Below are 11,619 nucleotides of genomic sequence, written 5' to 3' on the forward strand. Positions count from 1 at the left end.
TCCTACACCTCTAGGGGGATCTCAGACCACTTTGCCGTAGTGGTAGTTCTGCACCTTGGCCCTGCCCCATCCCCCCCCTTCCCACATATGCCGCATGCACCCTGGCTGGCTACAGGCTGAGGCGGTTTTGGAAGCTTTGGGGGTGGCTCACACTGAATACTGAGAACATAATACTGACTATCCTGACCCTCTAGTGCAGTGGGATGCGTACAAATCCACAATTAGGGGAGCTTTTATTGTGGGAGTTGCCGGTCAGCGGAGGCTTAGGTCGGCCATGGAGAGTGCGCTGTTACAGAGGGTGAGGGTTCTGGAGGCTGAGTATGTTAGGAATCCGTCCCCTGAGAATGAGAGGGAGTGGGCTAAAGCTCAGAGGTCCTTGCTAGTGGTCTTGGGGACAAGAATGGTAAATTATTGGCTTACTTAGCTAGGGCTACTCGCCCGATGGCCTCTATTCCTTGCATCATGGGAAGTGATGGGGTGGTAGTCACGGACCCCCAGGGGATAAACGCAGTTTTTCAGGACTTCTACTTGTCCCTATATGTTGCCCCCTCTGTGCCCTATCAGGGGGAGATTCTCTCCTTCTGGCAGGATTTGTCTCTCCCCTCGCTTATGCGGGCTCAGGCGGAGGCAATGGATGCCCCCTTTACTGTGCATGAGGTGGCTCAGGCTATTCACGATCTCCCCCAGGGTTTCGATGGGATGGTGGGTGATTGGTACAGGATGAATGAGGAGCATCTGGCTCTTATTCTGTATAAATTTGTTTCATTCCATAGCCGACGCCCTTCCGGATTCTATGAGAGAGGCACTCATCGTTGTGCTTCCTAAACCCGGGAAGGATCCAGTGCTCCCTGGCTCCTATAAACCTATTTCCCTTTTGAATGTTGATATAAAAATTAGCTACTCGTTTGTATGGACTTGTCGGTGCTATCATTCATCCTGACCAAACGGGGTTTAGGCCAGGTAGGGCTACAGATTTAAATGTGAAACAACTGCAGCTCAACATAGCGGTGGTGAACAGGGGCTTTCCCACGGGTGTGGTGGTGAGCTTGGATATCTATAAAGCCTTTGTCTTGGTTTTATGGCCTTATCTCTGGGAGGTGCTGGGATAGTTTGGGTTTGGTCCCTGTTTTTGTGCTTGGGTCCGCCTGCTGTATGATAAGCCCAGAGCCCGGATCCGCACTAATTTAGATGTTTCAGCCCCATTTTCCCTGGGTTGGGGGACGCGGCAGGGGTGCCCACTCTCTCCCTTTTTATTTGTGCTTGCGATAGAGCCGTTGGCGGCTGCCATATGGAGGGACCCGGATATATGTGGCATTCCTAGGGGGTCTGTTATAGAAAGGTTTTCCCTTTACGCTGATGATACTCTGGTATATATGACAGATGCTGAGGGTTCCCTACTATCTCTTTTGAACTTACTTACCCGATTTGGTGCAATCTCGGGCCTGCAGGTTAATTGGGCTAAATCCTCCCTGATGGCGCTTTCACCTGGAGTCCCCCTCCCCCCTCCTCTCTCCTGGCTGGGGTGCAGGTGGTTCCTCGTTTTCGATACTTGGGAGTGGAGGTTACTCCATCCTTGTTGGACTATATGCCTCTCAACTTGGAGCCACAATTGCACTCCACTGTGGAGCGACTGCTCGCATGGTCCGCACTCCCCCTCTCCCTGGCGGGCAGGATCAACATTTTTAAAATGATCTACCTCCCCAAATTTCTATATCTATTTCACCTGTCCCCTATCATTCCCCCCAAGAGGCATTTCAATGCGCTGTGTTGTGCTCTGGGATCCTTCTATTGGCAGGGAAAGCCTCCTAGACTAGGCCGGGCCCTCCTCCAGGCCCCCAAACGGCGGGGTGGCTTAGCTGCCCCTGATATCTATAACTATTTTCTTGCCTCCCAGTTGGTCTATGCAGCGTGGTAGATCGACCTGGATTTGTCGAACTCTGCAACAGCCCTGGCTGGTGCGATTATGGGATCATATGAAACTTTAACCAATACGCTTTACAGGTATCATTCTGGTTCTTCCTTCCCTACCCCTTTGTTGACTGTAGCTAAAGTTTGGTCCATGGTGTCCGGTAGATTTCCGCTGCCTCTGGTATCTCCTAGGCCACCCTTGTGGGGGGAATGTTCATATACCTCACCTACCTGGGTTACAGGCGGCCAGGTTTTGGGTTGCTCATGGAGTCAAATTTGTGAACCATTTGTTCCGGGAGCATCAGGTTTTCCTATCCTTTGTGGAAATGAAAGAGCACTTTGGCATCCCTGGGAATGCCTTGTTTAGGTATTTTCAGCTTCGGCATGCAGTCCAGGCGCAGTTTTGCCTCTCTGTCGTTTACCCCAGTGTTTTCCGAGGTGGAGCTTCTCTTGGGCACCACGGATCTCTCTAAACCTCTTACCCAGTCCTATGCCCTTCTCCAGTCATTGGGCCCATTTCCCTTTTCCCTGGCCTTTTCTAAATTGGTTGCTGATATCCCGGACTTGTCTGAGTGTCAGTGGAAGGAGGTGGAGGGCTCCTATCATGCTACTGTGGTCAGCAGCAGAGATATGCTGATCCAATCTAGATATGTTCTGAGGCTGTATTATACTCCTGCTATGCTTAAGCATTTTGGATTGTCTCCATCGGATCTCTGTTTTTAGATGTTCCCTGGAAGTTGGCACCTTTTGCATGCAGTGTGGGAATGTCCTGTTATTGCAGCCTTCTGGAGGGAGTTGATGGGTTTTTTGGTTGATCACCTGGACTTTCCTTTTGTTTTTAGCCCTACAGTGTGTTTATTGGGGGTTCTTAATGACTTGATTTCTAGTCCTCCTAGACAGTTGTTGATTTGTTTCCTGTTGTTTTGTGCCCGTAAGGTGGTAGTCATAACATGGAAGGATTCATCCACCTCTCCGCTGTCTCGTTGGATAGCCTTGGTGAATAAATATGTTCCGTTGTATCAGGCTCTTTATGTTAGTCCCAAGTGCCCCAGGAAGTTTGATATGGTGTGGACCCCTTTGATGTTGTTGGCGGAGTCCGTTGACCTGCCGGTTTTCGGTAGGTCGTTCTGGGATGTAACTGTCTGGTTGGTGCCGGGGCTGGGGTGGTGGTGGTGGTGGTGGTGGTGGGGGGTGCCGGGGAGTGTGTCTGGTTATGTGTTTGGTTGTCTGTCTGGGACTTTCCTCGGGGTCTAAGATTTGCCCTATGTGTCCATTACTGATCCTTTTGGTATGCTTCATCTCCCCGTCATTGTTTATTGAGGCTCACTGGGAGGTCTGGGGAGGGCTGTCTTCTATGTTTCTGTTATCTCGCCAAGTTGGCGATGTATGTTATCATTATTTGCAAAACTTAAATAAATACTTTAAAAGCAAATAAAACCCTAATAGTGTCTCACACAATAGAGTAGGTAGATAAGTGGGTTGGGGAAGGATAGAGGTAGTCAGACCAGTCCTTGCACATGGTTTCCTCCATTACACAGGTGCGACTTGTAGGTAGGTCCCTGTATAGATAGATACTCCCTGTAGATAGTTACTCCCTGCAGACAGTAGCAGCCCCCTTTAAGAGGCGGTTTCTCCCTGTAGGTAGGTCCCCCCGTACATAGTAGCCCCCTGTATATAGCTGTAGCCTCCCCATACATAGTTGCAGTCCCCAGTATGTAATTGCTCCCCCTCCATAAATAGTAGCAGCAGCCCCCTTTAGGTAGTATTATTAGCAGCAGAAGCCCGCTATAGGTAGTTGTAGTAGCAGTCTATTGCCAAGTAAATATACAAACAAAAAACAACAAACAAACATACTCACCTGGTCTCGTATAGTGGCCTCCACTCTCTGCTTCTTATGCTGCTTCGTCTGTGCTCTGGTGCGTGATGACATCACTCTTCGGAGCACAGAGGAAGAACACATGGACATCTTGTGGCCGCCCACAAGATGCAGGCAGCCAAAGAGGCCCATACATCTTTCCTATGTGCTCTGACACATGAGTGATGTCATTATGCGCCTGAGCCAATGACTCTTTGCTTATGTCAAAGCACCTGAGCATCACATTTTTTTTATAAGCCCATCATTAGGACGTGCTTATAGTTCAATGCATCCTGGACCAGAGTGTATGCCTGATAATGCAGGCCTGTCTGGCAAGACCACCAAAGCTGCTGAAGATGTTCCTTTCAGATGGTGGGGTGCTGGCTAGTGGCTCAGAATTTAACCCCTTAAGGGTGCCGGGCATATCCATACGCCCCCATTTTAAATTCCTTAAGGACTGAGGGTGTATGGGTACGCCTGTGGGAATTTCGGTCCCCGCCGCTAGCTGGTCAGGGACATCGCTAGCAGGCATTCCGGGACATCGCCCAGATCACTGTGCAGTGGTCTCTAAACTGTAGCCCTTCAGATCTTGCAAAACTACAACTCCCAGCATGACCACACAGCAAAATGCTGTCTCACCATGCTGGGAGTTGTAGTTGCGTACCTCCAGCTGTTGTATAACTACATCTCCCAGCATGCCCTTCAGAGATCAGTACATGCTGGGAGTTGTAGTTTTGCAACAGCTGGAGGCACACTGGTTGGAAAATACTGAGTTAGTTAACAGAACCTAACTAAGGTTTTCCAACCAGTGTGCCCCCAGCTGTTGCAAAACTACAACTCCCAGCATGCACAGTCTGTCAGGGCATGCTGGGATTTGTAGTTTTGCAACATCTGGAGGGCCACAGTTTGGAGATCACTGTGCGGTGGTTCTAAACCGTAGCCCTCTAAATCTTGCAAAACTACAACTCCCAGCATGCACGAACAGCAAACGACTGTCTCGCCATGCTACGAGTTATAATTGTGTACCTCCAGCTGTTGTATAATTACATCTCCCAGCATGCCCTTCAGCGATCAGTACATGCTGGGAGTTGTAGTTTTGCAACAGCTGGAGGTTTGCAACAGCTGGAGGTACATAGAAACAGGCAGGTTTACAGTGAGTTTCCTGCTTCAAGTTTGAGCTGCGGCGAAGTCTCTGCCGCAGCTCAAACTCCTAGCAGGAAACTCACCGTAACCCCCCGCCCATGTGAATCTACCCTAAAAACACTACACTACACTAACACATAATAAAGGGTAAAACACTACATATACACCCCCTTACACTGCCCCCCCCCAATAAAAATGAAAATGTATCATACAGCAGTGTTTCCAAAATGGAGCCTCCAGCTGTTGCAAAACAACAACTCACAGCATTTACAGAAAGCCACTGACTGTCCAGGCACACTGGGAGTTTAGCGACAGCTGGAGGAACCCTGTTTGGGAATCGCTGGCGTAGAATACCCCTGTCCACCCCTATGCAATCTCTAATTTTGTCCCCAAATGCGCATGGTGCTCTCTCACTTCAGAGCCCTGTCGTATGGAAACAGTTTAGGGCCACATATGGGGTATTTCCGTACTCGGGAGCAATTGAGTTATAAATTTTGGGGGACTTTTTCACCTTTTACCCCTTATGAAAAGGAAAAATTGGGGTCTACACCAGCCTGTTAGTGTAAAAAAAAATTTTTTACACTAACATGCTGGTGTTGCCCCATACTTTTTAATTTCACAAGAGGTAAAAGGAAAAAAAGACCCCCAAAATTTGTAACACAATTTCTCCTGAGTACGGAAACACCCCATATGTGGGCGTAAAATGGCTCAGGAATGAGAGCGCACTATGTTCATTTGTGGCCTAAATTGGTAATTTGCACAGGAGTGGCTGATTTTACAGCGGTTCTGACATAAACGCAAAGAAATAAATACCCATGTGTGACCCCATATTGGAAACTACACCCCTCATGGAACGTAACAAGGGGTATAGTGAGCCTTAACACCCCACAGGTGTTTGAAGAATTTTCGTTAAAGTTGGATGGGAAAATGAAAAAAAAAAAAAAATGTAACTAAAATGCTGGTGTTACCCTAAATGTTTCCTTTGCACAAGGGAAAATAGGAAAAAAAAGCCCCCCAAAATTTGTAACCCCGTTTCTTCTGAGTAAGAACATACCCCATATGTGAATGTAAAGTGCTCTGCAGGTGAACTACAATGCTCAGTAGGGAAGGAGCGCCATTGGGCTCTTAGAGAGAAAATTTGTCTGGAATTGAAGGCCATGTGTGTTTACAAAGCCTCTATGGTGCCAGAACAATGGACTCCCCCCCCCCCCCTCCCACATGTGACCCCATTTTGGAAACGGCACCCCTCACGGAATCTATTAAGGGGTGCAGTGAGCATTTACGCCCCACAGGTGTCTGACAGATTTTTGACACAGTGGTCCGTGAAAATTAAAAATGTAATTTTTCATTTGCACAGCCCACTGTTCCAAAGATCTGTCAAACACCAGTGGGGTGTAAATGCTCACTGCACCCCTTATTAAATTCTGTGAGGGGTGTAGTTTCCAAAATGGGGTACCATGTGGGGGGGGGGGTCCACTGTTCTGGCACCACGGTGCGCTTTGTAAATGCTCATGGCCCCCGACTTCCATTACAAACAAATTCTCTCTCCAAAAGCCCAATGGCGCTCCTTCTCTTCTGAGCATTGTAGTGCGACAACAGAGCACTTGATGTCCACACATGGGGTATGTCCACACAATGGGGTTACAAATTTTGGGGGGCATTTTCTCCTATTATCCCTTGTAAAACTGTAAAATTTGAGGAAAACTAGCATTTTAGTGAAAACTATATATTTTTTTCATTTACACATCTGAGTTTAACGAAAAGTCGTCAAACACGTGGGGTGTTAAGGCTCACTGTACCCCTTTTTATGTTCCTTGAGGGGTGTCGCTTCCAAAACAGTATGCCATGTGGTGTTTTTTTTTTTTTTTTTTTTTTTGCTGTTCTGGCACCATAGGGGCTTCTTAAATGTGACATACCCTCCAAAAACCATTTCAGCAAAATTTGCTTTCCAAAAGCCAAATGTAACTCCTTCTCTTCTGAGCATTACAGTGCGCCAGCAGAGCACTTGACGTCCACACATGGGGTATTTCCATACTCAGAAAAAATGGGTTTACAAATTTTGGGGGGCATTATCGCCTATTGCCATGTGTTTTTTTTAATTTTTTTTATTTATTTTTTTGCTGTTCTGGAACCATAGGGCTTCCTAAATGCGACATGACCCCCAAAAACCATTTCAGCAAAATTCACTCTCCAAAATCCCATTGTCGCTCCTTCCCTTCTGAGCCCTCTAGTGCAACCACAGAGCACTTGACATACACATATGAGGTACTTCCTTACTCAAGAGAAATGGGGTTACAAATTTGGGGGGATTTCTCCCCTTTTACCCCTTGTAAAACGTAAAAATATTCATTTTTTACACTCGCATGTTCTTGCAGAGACCTTTTTTTTTTATTTTCTCCTTCACTTTGCTGCTATTCCTGCGAAACATCTAAAGGGTTAGCACACTTTCTGAATGTCATTTTGAATACTTTGAGGGGTGCAATTTTATAATGGGGTAATTAATGGAGTATTTCTAACATGAAATACCCTCAAATCCACTTCAAAACTGAACTGGTCCCTGAAAATTTTTTATTTTGAAATTTTCATAAAAAATTTGAAAATTGTTGCTGAATTTTAAAGCCCTCTAATGTCTTCCAAAAATAAAAAATAAATTTCAACTTTATGATGCCAACATAAAGTAGACATATTGTATATGTGAATCAATATATAATTTATTTGGAATATCCATTTTCCTTAAGAGCAGAGAGTTTCAAAATTAGAAAAATGCTACATTTTCAAAATTTTCATGAAATTTGGGGATTTTTCACCAAGAAGGATGCAAGTAACGACGAAAATTTACCACTATGTTAAAGTAGAATATGTCCCTAAAAAACTTTCTTGGAATCAGAATAATCGGTAAAAGCATCCCAGTTATTAATGCATAAAGTGACAGTGGTCAGATTTGCAAAAAAGGGCTCAGTCCTTAAGGTGAAAAAGGGCTCAGTCCTTAAGGGGTTAAGCAGTGGGATGGATCATCAACCTACTGTAGTGCCACGGGGTTGCTAGGAAGACCTGATCACTTTGTGATGCCAGGGCACTGTTAGCCTATACACGGTCTGAGGTTGGAGACAGCTTCTCCTGGGCCAGACACAGGGAGTAAAGAAACACACCAACGTTGTGTTACAGATAACTGCCTTTTACTGAGTATGGTGCATACTAACTTGAGATAAGACTGAAGATTGTTCCAAGTCGCTAGGGTTCTTACAAGGTCCTTAGACTTTCTCCGCCAGGCGTGAATGTCCTCTATGCGGTGGATACTTGCAGAATGGCTGCATAAGACTTGAGATTAAATTTGTCCTGGACTTCCCTCAGAGCTTCTCCACATACAGCACCCACCTTTAACACACTTGTGCTCAGCAACAACTGGGGCAAAGCCTCCCCCCACTACTTTATATACTACAAATTTAGGGGTTCCCATTGGCAGGCAGGGTCACATGGGTCCACACTGCTCCACTCTTAAAGGTGTAACACATCTATAAATAGATAACACAGTACTTATGAAAATATATTAACCACTGGATAAAGTGCTTGAACATAACAATAGCAACCAGTCCATTAGTGGGCCCAACACCTGTGCCGCAGGTCTGCCCGAGGAAGTCCGAAGCCCACAGGACAGCCTTTGGTGCTGGGACACCACACTACATAGTAGCAGAGGAGCCCTCCTGTCAGCCTGATTCAGAACAGCAATTCTTAAACATAGAGCGACAGGAGGCGTGGGGAGTATCAGCTGAAGGAGGTATGAGGGTTAACATGGAGACAACTGAAATATGTTCCTTTGGGGTGAACAGGGCAAACACCAGCAGGGCAGACATTTTTTTCTACTCTGCAAGTGACCCTGTAGCCTATGACATTGTCCTGGGCAGTTTATTTAATTCCTATAGATTCCCTTTTGGGAATCCAAAAATACCCTGTTTTCCCATATACTACTTAACTTGATAAAACTCCCATATGCTTTATTGTATACTAAACACTATTTAAAAACAAATAGCACTGTTTGCTCTATTTGCTATTTTAGTAAAGTAATTTCCTTGCGCAGATATCTCTGCTATTTATTCTGGTATATTTGTATTAGAACAACCCTGTGTGCCTGCAGGTCACACCCGGTAATTTGCAAAGAGCAGCAGTGCTATGATTATTAAAAACTCCACTCTGCCCCCTCAACATGTTTCGCTACGACGTAGCGTTATCAAGAGGTAGCGGCCGCCATGAAGTTCAACGAGGAGACCTGCTGGTGATCCGGTCCCTCCTCTGCGCTCACTGCTAGGCTGTTGCTGCAGGCATTAGGACCATGTTTGCAGTGCCCGCGCTGCATACGGTGAGGGGAGGAGTGGGGTGTACGTCTCGGCAACATTTTAGGGGTTGTGGTAGAAGGGGGGTTTGAGGCTAGCGCCGGGCCTAGTACTGCCAGCGCCGCTGCCACAAGCCTCCCCTTCAGACCTCGGCAGGGGAGGGGCGGGGGGATTGAGGCTCGGCCTGTGCCTGAGGGCCCGACCTGCGGCCGTAGTATAGTATAGTGGCAGGGGCCCTGTGCTAAGGGGCCCGGTCGCAATGGCGACCTTTGCGACCTCTATAGCTATGCCACTGCTCATCCCTGTGTGGCGGATTGCATGGGGGGGGGGGGGACAGCTGGAGGCACACTATAGGGTTGGGTCACCGGCAGATCCGCAGCCAATCGATCGTTCATGTGACCCTACCTGTAATGGGAATACCAATATGAGAGAAATCAGGGACTGATGATTTCTTAACCCATTTACTTTTTAGCCTTGTTCGACCTTAAAGCCTACCTGTCAGATCCCACAAAAAACATGTAATTTTTATGTCTCTATCGCCCATATTTCACTAAATATAGCATATTAATGTAAAGCTGTTCAATGTCTTTTCAATTGTCTCAAAGGGAGTGTCTTTTCTTGTCTGCACTGTGATGACTCCTCCCCCTCCCTCCCTCTGCTTACTCACTGCTCTCTTGCCTGTACTCTACCAAAGACAATATGGTGACTGTATAACTTGGATCAGGGGTCTCAAACTGGTGGCCCTCTAGTTGTTGCAAAACTTCAAATCCCAGCATTCCTGACAGCCATTAGCTGCAGCAAATGGCTGTCTGGGCATGTCCAGGTATGCTGGGAGTTAAAGTTTTGCAACATCTTCCTATGTCGTTCATGTGTATCATCCTTTGCCAGTCCTGTAATGCTGGGACTTGTAGTTTTGGAATTGTTGGAGGTACAGTGTTTGGATAGCTCTTTTTTTTTACAGTAGTGTTGCCTTCAGCTGTGTGCCTACAGCTTTTGCAAAACTACAATTCCCAGCATGCCCAGACATCCTTTGAGCTGTAGTTTTGCAACAGCTGGAGGCACGTTTGGTAAAACTCTGTGTTACAGCAGTGTTGCTGCAGGCTGTGTTCTTCCTGCAGCCTTGTCAATCAGCCATCAAGTGTCCATGACCCTTGGACACGCTCATGCTGCTGTGGGACTTATCAGTGTCCCAAAAGGGACCCCTAGTGGTGGGATTTTCACAGGCAGTTTTCTTTATAAAAAAAAATGTTAATTTTTTTTCAAAGAAGTATATTAGAAAAATTATTGTTTTGCCAAGATGTACAACATATAAAAAGTTTTTATACCAGACAGTGCCCATTTAATGACAAACGCTTCTAATTTACTATATCAGCATCCCTAGAGTTCAAGTCAAACTGAAGCAGCCAAATATCACCTGTACTACAGTATGATATGAAAGGGGGGATTCTGAGGCGGATCCCAGCACTCAATTAGATTCCATAACTTCAGTAATCCCACTCTCACAATTTGGAAAACTAAAAGCCAACTTGGATGCCAATATCGCAAGGTTAGAGGTAGACATAATCAAGGCATGGAGGAAATTAAGCAAACACTTGGGTTTGTTACAGAATCAGTTCTTGCCCTTTCTCAACAGCAGTCAAACTTAGCATCATGGGTGAAGGTTTGGAGGGAAAAGATTGGGCAGTAGCCATTATTAAAGATATTTTACTCCACATGGACGATTTGGAAAATCAGAGTCTGTGTAATAACATAAACCTGAGGGGCCTCCCTTAAAAGCATAGGAGGAGACAAACTACAGTGCACGGCCACTGTGATATTTAACTCCTACCTTGGAGTATCAGAGGACACCAATGTTGAAATAGACCGCACACATAGAATCTCAAAACTGCGAAAGGATGGGGCAAATAGTAGTAGAGATATACTCTGCAGGATACATCAATACCAGATGAAAGAATCTATAATGCGTAAGGCCTGGGAATTATGTTCTATGAGGGTTCCCAGATTACACTACTCCTAGATCTCTTGTGGATGAAGTAATTGATGAACCATATACTAAAACCTCTTCTGGAATCCACCAGGGTGGTGGGGGCCAAATACTCATGGTGGGACTACCTATTTCATTTGATCTTGCGTTAACAAAGAGTTACATTTTTTGTACTCCCTCCTGGTGACATTATAAAATTCAGCAAATTTCTGGGTATAGGGCCTATACACAGAGGTGTCCCTTGCGCCCCTGACAAGGTGCTGTACCGGTGCCCCCCTCCCCATCGAAATACATAAGGATTAAATACTCTGCCCCGCTGTATGGATTAGATACTGTGATCCCCTATATGGATTAGATACTGTGATCCCCTATATAGATTAGATACTGTGCCCCCCTGTTTG

This window comes from Hyla sarda, chromosome 4, assembly GCF_029499605.1.
Source record: "Hyla sarda isolate aHylSar1 chromosome 4, aHylSar1.hap1, whole genome shotgun sequence".
NCBI classification, from domain to species: Eukaryota; Metazoa; Chordata; class Amphibia; order Anura; family Hylidae; genus Hyla; species Hyla sarda.